At 37.7% G+C, this 13,395-nt stretch overlaps 1 long non-coding RNA gene and 1 pseudogene across 16 annotated transcripts in view; one reads left to right on the forward strand and one right to left on the reverse strand.

The window, feature by feature from the left end:
* Positions 1-13,395, reverse strand: part of LOC143667142 (uncharacterized) — a 142,311-nt gene that overhangs the window by 104,988 nt on the left and 23,928 nt on the right. The gene's annotated exons all lie outside the window — the stretch shown is intronic.
* On the forward strand, positions 6,822-7,381 carry LOC143667783 (U1 small nuclear ribonucleoprotein C pseudogene; annotated as a pseudogene).

A 13,395-nucleotide genomic window follows, 5' to 3' on the forward strand; every position in this document is an offset into this window, starting at 1 on the left:
TATATTACAAATAGCTATAGTTTATAACTATAGACATTAGATGTTAGAGATAAAGTGCTGTAGGAGTTCAAGAGCAGGACAGATAGGAAATTAAGACAAGGTATCAAGGGCAGGCCATGGTGGCTTAGCAGGCAGAGTATTTGCCTGCCATGCCAGAGGACCCGGGTTTGATTCCCGGTTCCTGCCCATGTTGAAAAAAAAAAAAAAAAATACAAGGCGTCGAGATCTCTTCCCTGGGAAGGGTCTGGAAATGCAGTGACAGGCGAAAGACTTTGTGGGCAGAGGAAATGGCATGCACAAAGGCACAGGTAGTTTATTATTTATTCTGCCACCAGTTGGGAAGTTTAATCCTAATTAGGTCTCAGAAAAGAAGCCAATTCTGTGCTTATTTCCACTGGCATTGGAAGAGTTGGGCAGCTGAAAAAATGCGCTCTCGCAACAGCTGGTAGGTTAGTGACACAGCAGGGGTTTGGAGGCTCCAGAATTCTTTTAATCCTCAGTGATCATTTAAGCAACTGAACCACCCAAATATATACAAATCTTGTATCTGAATGGATTTGAAAAACTAAAGAGGCCAGTGAAACACCCACAGCTCTCCCTCCTATTCCAAGACTCTAAAACATGCTTGCCATATTGTAGGACACTTTCTGTCCCTAGTTATGGCCTGTTCTTGGGAATAGGGAAGGAACCCCCACTCCCATCTACCACATCCTCCCTGCAGCCTTGGGAAACAGCCACAAATTGCTGGCTAAATACAAAGTAAGGATGTGCTGAGGAAGTTTCCTGCTTTCTCTGTTAGTTTCAAGAATTGGCAACAGTTGTTGGGCCATGTATATACGTGTATTTGTGTATATATTATAGCAAAGATCAAACCCTGGTTATTAATCCATGTCAGGGTAAGAAAGAAGAAACTATCAGCAATAAGAAGTGACTTCTCTTTAGGCGTTTGCTCTGAAGACTAACGTTTGTTTAATTAAATGAGACCTCTTGCTCTTACTACTGAGACCAGGACGTTTTAACTTCCCACTAAGGAACTCACGGCAGGGAGCCATTAACTTTCGGTCTCAAAGCCTAAATCCACTATAATTTCAGCTTTCATTGTTTGGTCATTCATACCTTGCATTCTGGTCTCTGCTGTTCATTTCTTTAACCTAGTATCATTAGCCAGTTTTCTTTTTTAACTTTTCCATTAAAAAAACATTTAGGCACAACTTTAGAAGAACTTATTTTCCAATGTGAGTTACAAGACTAAAGAGAAATAGAAATGATTTTATGGGAGCATCAAGTGGTTAAAATAGAAATAGTTTATTTCATTTGAAAGGAACTGGGTTTAGGATGACTGAGGGACAGGAGGGTGGGTCAGCAGAGCTTGACCTAACACTGTTCTTCAGGGATGGGAGCCCTTAGCACAAAGCTGGTTGTTGGCTTAAGATCACCATAACCTCTGCTGGGACTGCTTTATAACTTGCTAATGCAACCTGGTTTGCAGGGCCTCACAAGCTGTCACCTAGAACTCAAATGCTCATTTAGAGAAGGCAGAGCCTGGATGATGAAAGGACCACTCTCATTATTGCAGATGGGCTATAGATTCCAGGCCCTGCTCAGATACCAACTTGTGGTGGGAGATCTTGTGAAAGTCATTTGTATTAGTTTTAAACTGCTAATGCATTAGCAGTTTAATGCTGCTGGAATACAATATACCAGATATACCAGATATGGAATGGCTTTTATAAAGGGAATTTATCAAGTTACAAGTTTGCAGTTCTAAGGCCATAAAAATTTCCAAACTAAGGCATCCAGAGAAAGATAGCTTGACTCAAGAAAGGCCAATGTCTGTCACATGGGAAGGCATGGGGATGGCGTCTGCTAGTACTTGTTCTTGGTTCCCTTGCTTCCAGCTTCTGATACCAGTGGTTTGCTCTCAAAGCATCTGTGGGCCTTTACTTAGGACACAACTCTGGGTTCTGGCTTTCTTAGCATCTCATGGGAAGACACATGGCGATGTCTGCTGGGCTCTGCATCTCCAAATGTCCCTGTCTAGGGACATTTACTTCTCTCTGTCGGCACTCTAAGCATCTCCATATGTCTGCATCTCTGTTGGTTGAGAAGCAACTCCAAAATGCTTTCCCTTAGAAAGGGCTAGAGTACACAATTCAAGACCCACCTTGAATGGGCAGAGTCACATCTCCATCTAATAAAAAGGTCACACCAACATTTGGGTGTGTCACATCTCCATAGAAGTAATCCAATCAAAATTTCTACCCTACAATATTGAATGAGGATTAAAGGACATGTCTTTTCTAGGGTACACAACACTTTCAAACCAGCACATCATTTAACTTCTCTAGTCTTCAATTTCATCCTCTCTAAATGAGAATATTGGCTCTCTAAGAAACTCTAAGAAGGGACATCATAGAATTTATTGTAAAACCCAGGACATCTTTTTTTTTTTTTTTTTTTGCCAGGACAAATGTTAAACTGGGCATAATGCAGCACTGCAAACCAGGATGCCTGGACACACCATTTCTAAAGCACCTTTGCTGTGAGGCATGAGGCCCTTCTCCCAAGAATAACCTGAAAAGTTTGCAGTGACATTCTTGAATTGATAGGGTAAAAATAAACACAGTAACATAACAACAACAACAAAAGAAGCCACTTTGGAAAAGGTATTTTAAATGCAATTTCACTGTTGTTATAGAAGTGAAAGGTAGAAGTGTCCTCATGCTATAAATTAAGAACTAAAGTAGTTTATCTAGGAGGGGATGTTGAATTATTTCACAGAATTTTCAAGATTTTAAAAATATACACAGAGGCAAAAACACGTTCTATTTATCTTTATATCTAATTTGCACATAAATGTATTTGAAATCAAAGTCAAATCTCTATAATCATAAATAAACTAAAATACCATCAAAGAACAAAGCAAGACTAGTCAAAATTGTGGTGTATTAGGGATTGTAACACAATTTGCCAGTAAATGTTATCCATTAAATTTCTAGTCTTCAATATAAGTTCTATTACTACTGTCTGCCATAAAAAATTTATCTAGACTAGAGAATTTAGAACACACAATACTTTCCATAACATAGTTGTTCAGAATAATGCATATTCAGCATTTTTAATTTCCAGGTATCTAATGTTAATTGGATTATCAGTTTATGACTGGTTTGGGAGTTAGCTTTTGGGATTTTGCAGTTTTACCATCCATTGAACATTTTAAAGTGAAAGGTTTACTAATTTACCTTCTGTACCTATTGTACAGAATTGCCTTTCTGACAATATCATTATTGGAAAGAGTTCTAGTTTGCTAGCTGCCAGAATGCAACACATTAGAGATGGACTGGCTTTTAATAAAAGGGGATTTATTTCATTATTTCTTCAGAGGAAAGGCAGCTAACTTTCATCTGAGGTTCTTCCTTACGTGGGAAGGCACAGGACGATCTCTGCTGGCCTTTTCTCCAGGCCTCTGGGTTCCAACAACTTTCCCTGTGGTGATTCCTCTCTCATCTCCAAAGGCCTGGGCTGAGCTGCAAGTGCTGAGATGATATATCCTGAGCTGCTTGGGCTGTGCTACGTTGAGCTCTCTCATTAAGCACCAGCCAATTAAATCAAACACCATTCATTACAACAGGCACCTCTCTTAGCTGACTGCAGGTGTCATCAGCAACAGATGAGGTTCAGGTACCATTGGCTCATGTCCACAGCAACAGAACTAGGTGCCTTCACCTGGCCAAGTTGACAACCGAATCTAACTACTACAGAAAGAAAAAAAAAGACCTTCTTTGCAAGGAAAGTCTGAGAATGCTGTGAAAAGCACGGCATAAGGAAGAAAATTCTAAGCACTGGAAGTTTACAACAGTGAAAAGGATCCACAGTTGGATCCACCTGTGAGGAGGGAGCTCCCCATTACTGGAAGTACTTCAGCAGATGCTAGGTGACCGCTCATTAGGGCCATGGTAGAGACAGTTCTTCACTGAAGGAGAGGCTAGATATGGGGGCCTTTAAGGTGATGACCTGTTCTAAGGGCTTATAGGATTCTAACTTAGAGCAGTGCACTTTATATGCTAACATCTTCCCACAAAAACCACCACGCTAAGGGGCTTGTGTGCACTGATGTCAAAAATTGCTTTTTTAAAAAAAGTCGATTGTGATGATAAAAAAAATATTTATTCCTTCTAGCCTCCAATGTTCTGGAGCAGCTAGAAGAAAAAATCTGAGATGATGGTACGATAGCCCATGACAAACTCTGAGATTTGTCCTGTAACTACTTGTTGAAGTGTGCTTTGAAAATTTGCTTTTTCCTTTCTTTGCTTTGTATATATGTTATATTATACAATAAAGTTAAAAAAAATTGCTTTCTTGCTGCTTAGTCCAGAATGGAGCCGAATTTTATTTTGACTATCACAATTTTAATGCATCCGGGAAAAAAAAAAACACTTCTAGCACGTCTCAGGTCTATGAAAAGAACACATTGCTTCAGAGTAAGTCCATAGCAAAAGAGGAGTACGTTGGCACATGTAAATTAAAATTGTTTCTATTATTAACTATTTAGTGAAAGGACAGAAGAAATAAAATCAGAACTGGATTCAGCTCAACACCTGGTCAGTGGTGGAATGTGGCCGAATAATGAGTGTTTCCATTAATTTACACTGGTGGATTGCCAAAGCTGTTCTGCATCTGCACAGTTAAGCCTCTGCTGGTGGGCAACATGGCAGAAAACACGCAGAACTCTTTTACATGTCGTGGTGTCACTCTAGGGTGCACGGAGCAGAGCTGCAGCTGACCAACCCAATCTACTGCTTGCAGCAAACTCCACAACTCAAAGAGAAAGCCTATCGCTCTTCTGGAAACTCAGAGTCGGAGAAACTTCATGGTGAAACCGAGTAGGAAAAGGGAAGCAACATATAGGAGGATAAGGGGTGTCAGAAATGATTCAGCACTGTTTGGGGACATTAAATAGGATTGGCCAAAGAAATGATCTTTACAGAGATAAATCTCAACCCTTAAAGACTGTTCTTTTTAACTTTACTGGACCGGATCCCCCGAATTCATAATGTATGGTGTTTTAAAAGCAGCACTGATACGAATGTTGATTATCTTCCTTGTTGATTATGAAACAAACATATCTTTTTGAATGACCTTTGACATTTGAGGAATGGTTCTCCTCCAAATGTTTAAAGTAAGGGGTAACAAGACTACTGTTTTCTTCAATCTTATCTCTGAAACTTGCTAAATAAGTTGGCTTGCAACTAACCAAATAAAAGACAAGTAACAAATTAACTCTACAAGAATGAAATGTACTGAGCAGATAGATTAATTCAAGGTCAAGGACAAATACTCTGATTTGTAGGCTTTTGCGATTCAGTCGGGAAGATATAAAGTACCAATCGTGAGCGGCATTTCCTCACCGGCCTTGTTCTTATTTATAACTATTAGGTGGAGACATCCCCCACGGCATCTTGGCCTTGGTATTAGAGAGGTGACGTCCAAAGGCTTAAATAAACAACTAACTGACTATTCTGTGGCCTTGAGTAAATCATTTCCTCCTCTAACCCTTATCTATAAAATCAACACAATAAAATGTAACATGATTACTGTGACAATTATATTTTGTAACTAATATAATTAATACAAAATATCTAATGAGTGCTTAAGATATTCCAGATACAAAGGATCTAAATAGACATTTCTCCAAAGAAGGATATACAACTGACCAATAAGTACATGAAAAGATGCCCATCATCATTAGCCATCAGGGAAACAGAAATAAAAAACACAGTAAGATACCACTACACATCCACTAAAATGATGTATTAATCAGAGCTCTCCAGAGGAACAGAACCAGCAGGATATATATGTATGTAAACATTGTGAAATTTGTTACATGAATTGGCTAATGTGATCATGGGGATTGGCAAGTTCAAATTCTATAGGGCAAATCCCAGGAGAAGCTGGCTGGGTGAGGTACAGAGAGATTCTTTCTGACTGCTAAAATCATCAGTTCTCCTTTTAAGACTGATTGGATGAGACATCTTCCATTTGTTAACTGTAGATGTAATCAGCTATAGATGCAATCAACTGAGTAATGATTTAAATCCATGAAATACCCTCACAATAACAGTTAGGCTAGTGCTTCCTTGACCAAGAAATTGGACACTGTAAACAGCAAGTTGACTCATGAACTTAGTATCACAGATGGCTATAATGAAAAAGCCAAATAAGAAAAAGTGTTGGTGAGGAGGTGGAGAAATTGAAACCCTCATACACTGCTAGTGGGAATGTAAAATTTGTGGAGAAGCTTTGGAAGCTTTGGCAGTTTCTTGATTGGTTAAACATAGACTTACCATAACCTAATGTGCTTGTTTGAAGCTGTTGGGTACCCCAGAAAAGCCAAGTTCGTTAGTCCTAATTCAGTATTGTAGGGTGGGATCTTTTTTTATTAAGTTGTTTCCATGGAGATTTATCTCTGCCCATTCAAGGTGGGTCTTTTTTTTTTTTTCTCTTTTTTCTTTTTAGTTGAGGTCTTAATGCAGCTACTAGAGTTCTTCAAAAGGGAAGCATTTTGAGAAAAAGTTCAGAGCTGAGCCAGAGAGAGACATTTGGAGATGCAGAAAGAAAACACCCCCGGGAAACCTGTTTGAAACCAGAAGCCAAAGGACCAGCAGATGCAAGCCACATGCCTTCCCATATCAGCCTTTCTTGAGTCAAGGTATCTTTTTCTGGATGCCTTGGTTTGCAGATTTTTATGGTCTAAGAACTGTGAACTTGTAATTTAATAAATTCCCTTTATAAATGAAGCGACCAATGGCTCGCAGAGCAACATGCCCAAGTTTTATTTTGACTACTGCAATACATGCCTTACTCATGACTCTCCATCTGTGAGAAAGACACACTGCAGCCGTAGGAAACATGAAGAGAATGTGAAAGACTACTATCAGAAATGGATGGGAGAGCAGGCTCAGAGCATGACTGACAAAACAATGGCTGAATTTCAACAAGGAAAGATACTCCTACTCTATTTTCTGCTCCTCCTCCTGCAGGGGTGATGATCCCACCTCCCCCCCAGTCTCCTGGGCACTCCTTGCCCTGGTATGATGCCAGCACCCATATGCCCCCCACCCCGATGCCAATGATAGGTCCTCCTCCTGCTGAGATGATACCAGTGGGATCTACTCCTGGAATAAGGCCACCCATGGGAGGCCACACGCCAATGATGCCTGGACCCCCAATGATGAGACACTAACCGTCCCATGTGGTGATGGTTGCACAACTCTGTAAAAATACCAAAAACCAAAGAACTGTACATTTTAAATGGGTAAAATATATAGTGCGTGAATTATATCTCAATAAAGCTATTAATAAAAAAAAAGTGCCCGGCTAGGCACTCAATACATCGTTAATGTGAAAAGCATATGGTATGTGCTCAATAAATATAATGCAAACACATAATGGCTCATTTACTTTGAATTCAGGGCGGGGGGGAATGAGGTTTAAAAGGAGTACAAATGCATGTGAAATATAAACGCCTGAATTAATGTGCTAATTAGGAATAAAATAACCATAAGTAAAGGATATCAGCACATAGTGTTATGCTGGGATAACATTCAACTGCACTTGAGTGTCCAGTAAGACAGAGCCCTTAACGGCAATAACTGTTGATAACATACTATTGAGTTGTCGTGTTATTTAAATAGAAAGCGAAGGCCATTATAAACTACACCTGAGAATCAAAGAGAACGCACGAGTAAGATTGTTTAATGCTCGAGAAGAGATCCAAGGAGGAAATTATGCCTCTCCCTCTCCTTGGCTGTCATGATTCGAATGCTCACGATCTCCCCACTTTTCTACCTCGAGCACATAGGCACCCTTAAACCAACGAAAATGAAGCCCTGCCTAAAAATAAAAAAATAAATCTCAGAACTTCGTTAGCCCTTGACCTTTCCCATTACCCTGTTAACCCAGGAGGCTATCATTTTACAGCCTAAGAGCTAAGGCAACTCAGAACTATTGGCGGGCGTGGGTTCCCTGGAAGAAGTCACTGTCCATATCCTGCTGAAGTAATAGTGCATGAACAGCCTGGAGAAAGACACTTACACCAACCTAAGCTTCCAGTGGCCCCAAACTGTAATGTTCTTGTCTAGTCTTCACTTTACAAGAGAAAGGAAGGCAACTTGGGAGAGAATGAGAACACAAGAAAGGCAGATATGCAAATGTTTTCAAAGTACATGTGACTCTTGGGAAAAGAGCTGGTGTTGTTCCGACACTGGGAAGGATCAGAAGTCTGGATAGAATGCATGTGTGGATGCATGAAGAATTCACTCAAAATGATAGGAGAAATAAAAGAGACACTACCTTTGTGGGGAGACCCAACAAGAAGAACAAAGTTGAGGTGAGAGATAAGAAAGGAAAGGAGGAAGGCAGCTAGGAAGGAGAAAGCATATAAGGGAGTCTGTTGGAGCATTTAAGAATCGGCCAGAAAAAGAAATGCTAACTTTAATCACCAAAGAGAAATTGACCTCTTTCGGGTAGACTCGTTTCATAAAATGGAATATTGGTGAGAAAAAGTAAAATACATTAAAGATTAATATACGTTAAGAAAAAATAAGAGCTTATTAGAAGACAGAGATAGTACTTCAAAGTGCTAAAGCAATAATGAACGGACATAAAATTATTCAAGGAGAGAGAAATTGTGTGCCCAGAAAAAGGCCGCGTCGAGGATTGATATGTTGCAGGGGAGACTGAAAGAGGACAGAAGTGAACAGTGAAATAGAAACGGAGGCCAAAACTGACTGTACAAGGACTTTGGCTGAAGGACAAGAGTCCAGGGAGACAAAGTAAAATCAGATCCAGTGACAGAAACAAGAGGGAGAAGAGCAACAACGATGCACCTAAAATAAAAGCAAATTTAGGGGCACAAGGGTAGTTCAGAGGTAGAATTTTTGCCTGCCATGAGGGAGACCTAGGTTCAATTCCTGGCCCTGCACTTCTCTTAGAGAGAGAGGCCACTTCTAAGCAACAAAAGAGGTTCTCTGGGGGTGATTCTTGGGCATAGTTATTAGAAGGCTTAGCTTTTCCTTTACAGGAATAAGTTTCATAGGGGTGAGCCCCAAGATCAAGGGCTTGGCCTATTGAATTGATTGTCTTCACTACTTGTAAGGATATCAGGAATTCTCCAGATTGGGAAGTTTGATATTTCCTCTTTTCTCCCCAGTGCCCCAAGGGGACTTTGCAAACAGTTTTTTTTTTATTCTCAGACACAGGGTTTAAACTCCATCTCCAGGAAAAATATTGTATGATCTTCCTGACAGAACATAATCAGAATAAGAAAATTCACAGAATCAGAAACTAGAATACAGGTTACCAGTGAGGGAAGGGAATGGGGAGTTAATGCTTAATTGAACAGAGTTTCCACTTAGGATGATGGAAAAGTTTTGGTAATGGACACTGGTAATGGCAGCACGACACGGGAATTTAATTAACAGCAGTGAATTATATATTTGAACATGGTTAAGGGGGTAATTTTAGGTTATGTATCTGTTACCAAAATAAAAATTTAAAAACAACATACGACTGTATAACAGTGAACCTATTGTAAACAATGGATTATAGTTAATACTACAATTATAAAAATGTTCTTTGATGACCTGTAAGAATGTACCACACTAGGGCAAGGTGTTAATAATAAGGTAATATAAGGGAACTCTATTTTATGTATGATTTTTCTATAAACTTACAACTTCTTTAATAGAAACAAACAAATGAACAACTATTTCCTGATGTCTCTGCTAGGTGTTAGGAAAGCCATCTTATTATCATGAACTTCAAGGCATTCAAGTTTGATACCCCTTAACGTTCCCAGGAAGAGATATTTGGAGTGTGAAAATGTGAAGTAGGAGGATATTTGTTAGTTAACTTCTTCTTAGGACAGTTCTTATAACCATTCCTACTTCTCCTAGCTTCAACCCTTCTTTTGCTTCTCTAAGAGATCCACAGGATCGGTTTGAGGTTTCTAATGGGTGTAGATATGCAGAGATAAGGTAGTTATTTGTAAATTGGATGCTTATGAAATGTGAATTATCGCTATATAGTAAAAGTGGTTTTTTTCAACTGTACATAGGGAATAATATTAAGTATAGAGACTATATTAAATCTTTTCACATTTGAAGGTACTCACAATGTAAAGCACTTAAAAATACTGAATCAGTAGTTGAAAATGGAATGATTACTCAGAGATCTATATATAATGGATGTCATTATTTAGGGAAGTAGATGAACGACATATATTTAGGGAAAAAAACATGGAAAATCAACTTGGAAATTAAGGTATGGAAAGAGAAATGAGTCAGAAAATTGAAAAGACAAAAAAAGCAAAAACTGCCAGAATTAAATATGACATTTGCATAAATGGGAAAACAAGATTAGTCAAGCAATAAGGGAAGATAAGAGTTAACCACAGAAAGAACAGAGAAGAAAATGAAAACAATGTACAAAACTCCCACTGATTTAAGGACAACTGTTAAAATCTAAAGTAGAAAGAATGAAAGAGGACTAAGACAGGGGAAGACCTTTAAAAGGACACATAAACAAGGTGTTTACACTGTAAAGTTGTATATTATACTGACAGGATGTGTAAATAAATCTGTGAGAAGATTAGAAGAGATTTAAAAAAATGTAATTTCCCAATAGAGAGTCTTCTTATTGGTGACATTTCAGGGGGCAAAAGTCCATCAGTGGGGAGGGGGATCTTTTCTAAGAGACAGTAACCTATGATGTGGTGTGTTTTAATTTAAAGTTGGTTGTGTGTGTACTTTTTTAAATGTAACACTTCCAGCAATGTAAATATATTTCTACTGATCCACAGCAAAAAATTCCAAACTGCACAAGTAAAGAAAGTAACCACAAATGAAAAAATTTTGCTTTGTAATATTTCTTATTTTTAGCTATTTTCATTCACTTTATCTCCTAAGAAGCTCAGTAATTCTCTGGTTTATCACCAACATTTAATTGAATACTTTACCACAGGGAAATGCCTCTGCTCATGAAACAGAACTGAGAATGTAGAACTAACAAAACTAGGTTCAAGACCCAGTTCTGTCACTTCTGAATAACTTTAAGCAAGTCATTGAACCTCAGTTCATCTCTTAAAAAAAAAAATAAGCGGTTTGAACTAAAAGAAATTACATGATCCCTTAAGTCTCTACTAAGTATAGTATTTTTCTAAAAATATATTTGCTAGCAGCCTAAAATAATCCAAAATGTACAGATATAATTGGTTCAAGAAAGAGAATCAATGGATTATCCCATTATATGGAGAAAATATTTGGATATCACTTAAAAAATTTAACTAAAGATTTAAAAAATTTAAATAATGTGATTATTAATAATTAATATAGACACACATATTAGTAGTTTAATAATACATTATTATAGTCAATTAATATTAATAGTTTATTAGTATTGGTAATAGCAAACAAAATGCATATATGTGTCAAAAGTGGTGTAAACCTCATACTGACACCAGGAGGTTTATGCTCTTATCTTTATTTTACTGATAAGAACTCAGGCTTGGAATAAATAACTTATCTAAGAGCACACAAATTGTAAATCATAGAGCCCAGACCCTTTTACTGCCAAAAATGGAATGTGGTATATGTTATCTTGTTGTTGCTCTTTTCATTTAACATGTCCTGACTATGGACAGTTAATTAAACTCTTTGTGGTTTGTTTGTTTTTAATAGTTCTTTTTGTGGTTTTTACACTCCACTAAAAGAGAAATTCAAGTAGGTAAAGAGGATACTTCAAACACTTCCTGTGATGATTAGGTTCTGGTGTCAACCTGGAAAAGTGATGAGGTCCAGCTGTCTGGTCAGGTAAGCACTGGCCTGATTGTTAGCTGCAAGGATATTTCATGGCTGGTTGATAAACCGGAAGGCTGCCGTATTAAGTCATCAGTCAGGTGATTGCATTTGTGGCTGATTACATCTGGGATCAACTAAGGAGTGTCACGCACAATGAGATAATCCAATCAGTTGAAGGGTTTTAAGGGAGAAGAGCGCTTTCTTCACTGCTTCTTCAGCCAGTAAACATCTCCTGTGGAGTTCATCCGGACCCTTCATAGGATCTGCCAGCTTCACAGCCTGCCCTATGGATTTTGGACTCTTCAATTCCCACAGTTGCTTGAGATACCTTTATAAATCTCATATTACAGATCTCTCCTGTTAGTTCTGTTTCTCCAGAGAATCTTGACTAACACAGTTCCCAACAGATAAAAGGTGAATTTTGTTTTGTTTTGTTTCCATCATCCTTGTAGAGAATTCATTTGTAGAGAATTATAGAAACTGAGAAAAGTGCCAGGAAAGAAGATGAATGCCTTCATGGGTGTAGTACTGGGACTGAACGACACAGAAGAGTATTGAAAAGTTAGGCTCAAGTATTTTTTTTACACAGAACATTCTTATAGTTGTAGAAACCCAGCTATTTGAGCAAACATTTTAAACCTCCCTAGACAGTCAGAATTGAGGTTACCTTGGAGTGAGTGTTGGGTTAAGGTTTCAGAGAGAAAATGAATGGCAGGAGGGAACCTCCTGGGGTGCTGAAAGTATTGTATATCTTCCTCCAGATGGTGGTTACATGGGTTTATGCACATGTGTAAAAATTCATTTGGCTATATACCTATAAGAGTTCTGTTCTTTACAGTATGGATGCTATACCTCCAAACAAGCAAACAAAAACTTCAGATGATTGGTGTCATATAAACCTAACACTGATGATCGACTGGATTTTCATTTTTCTCCCAGATACTTTATATCTTTTTATTACCATTTAAACTTATATGTTTTTAAGCAGTCTAATAAATCGTACTTTGGCAAGCTTACAGATTTCTTCTCTTTAAAAATATTTATTTGGATAAATCCTCCATTTCTTTTTGTTTTTTTTAGGGGAATTTTTTTAACTAATTATTTTTTATTTTTTTTTAAATACCAAAAAAACACCAAACGCAAACATTTGTAACTTTTTAAAAATTTATTTATTAATTAAAAAAATTTAACAAACGAACTAAAACATTAACATATATAATCAGTAATTCACAATATCATCACTTAGTTGCATATTCATCATTTCTTAGAATATTTGCATCAATTCAGAAAAAGAAATAAAAAGACAACAGAAAAAGAAATAAAATGAAAACAGAAAAAAAAGATTATACATACCATACCCCTTACCCCTCGCTTTCATTGATCACTAGCATTTCAAACTAAATTTATTTTAACATTTGTTCCCCTATTATCTATTTTTATTCCATATGTTCTAGTCATCTGTTGACAAGGTAGATAAAAGGAGCATCAGACACAAGGTTTTCATAATCACACAGTCACATTGTGAAAGCTATATTAT

Source organism: Tamandua tetradactyla, chromosome 23, assembly GCF_023851605.1.
Source record: "Tamandua tetradactyla isolate mTamTet1 chromosome 23, mTamTet1.pri, whole genome shotgun sequence".
In the NCBI taxonomy this organism is placed as follows: Eukaryota; Metazoa; Chordata; class Mammalia; order Pilosa; family Myrmecophagidae; genus Tamandua; species Tamandua tetradactyla.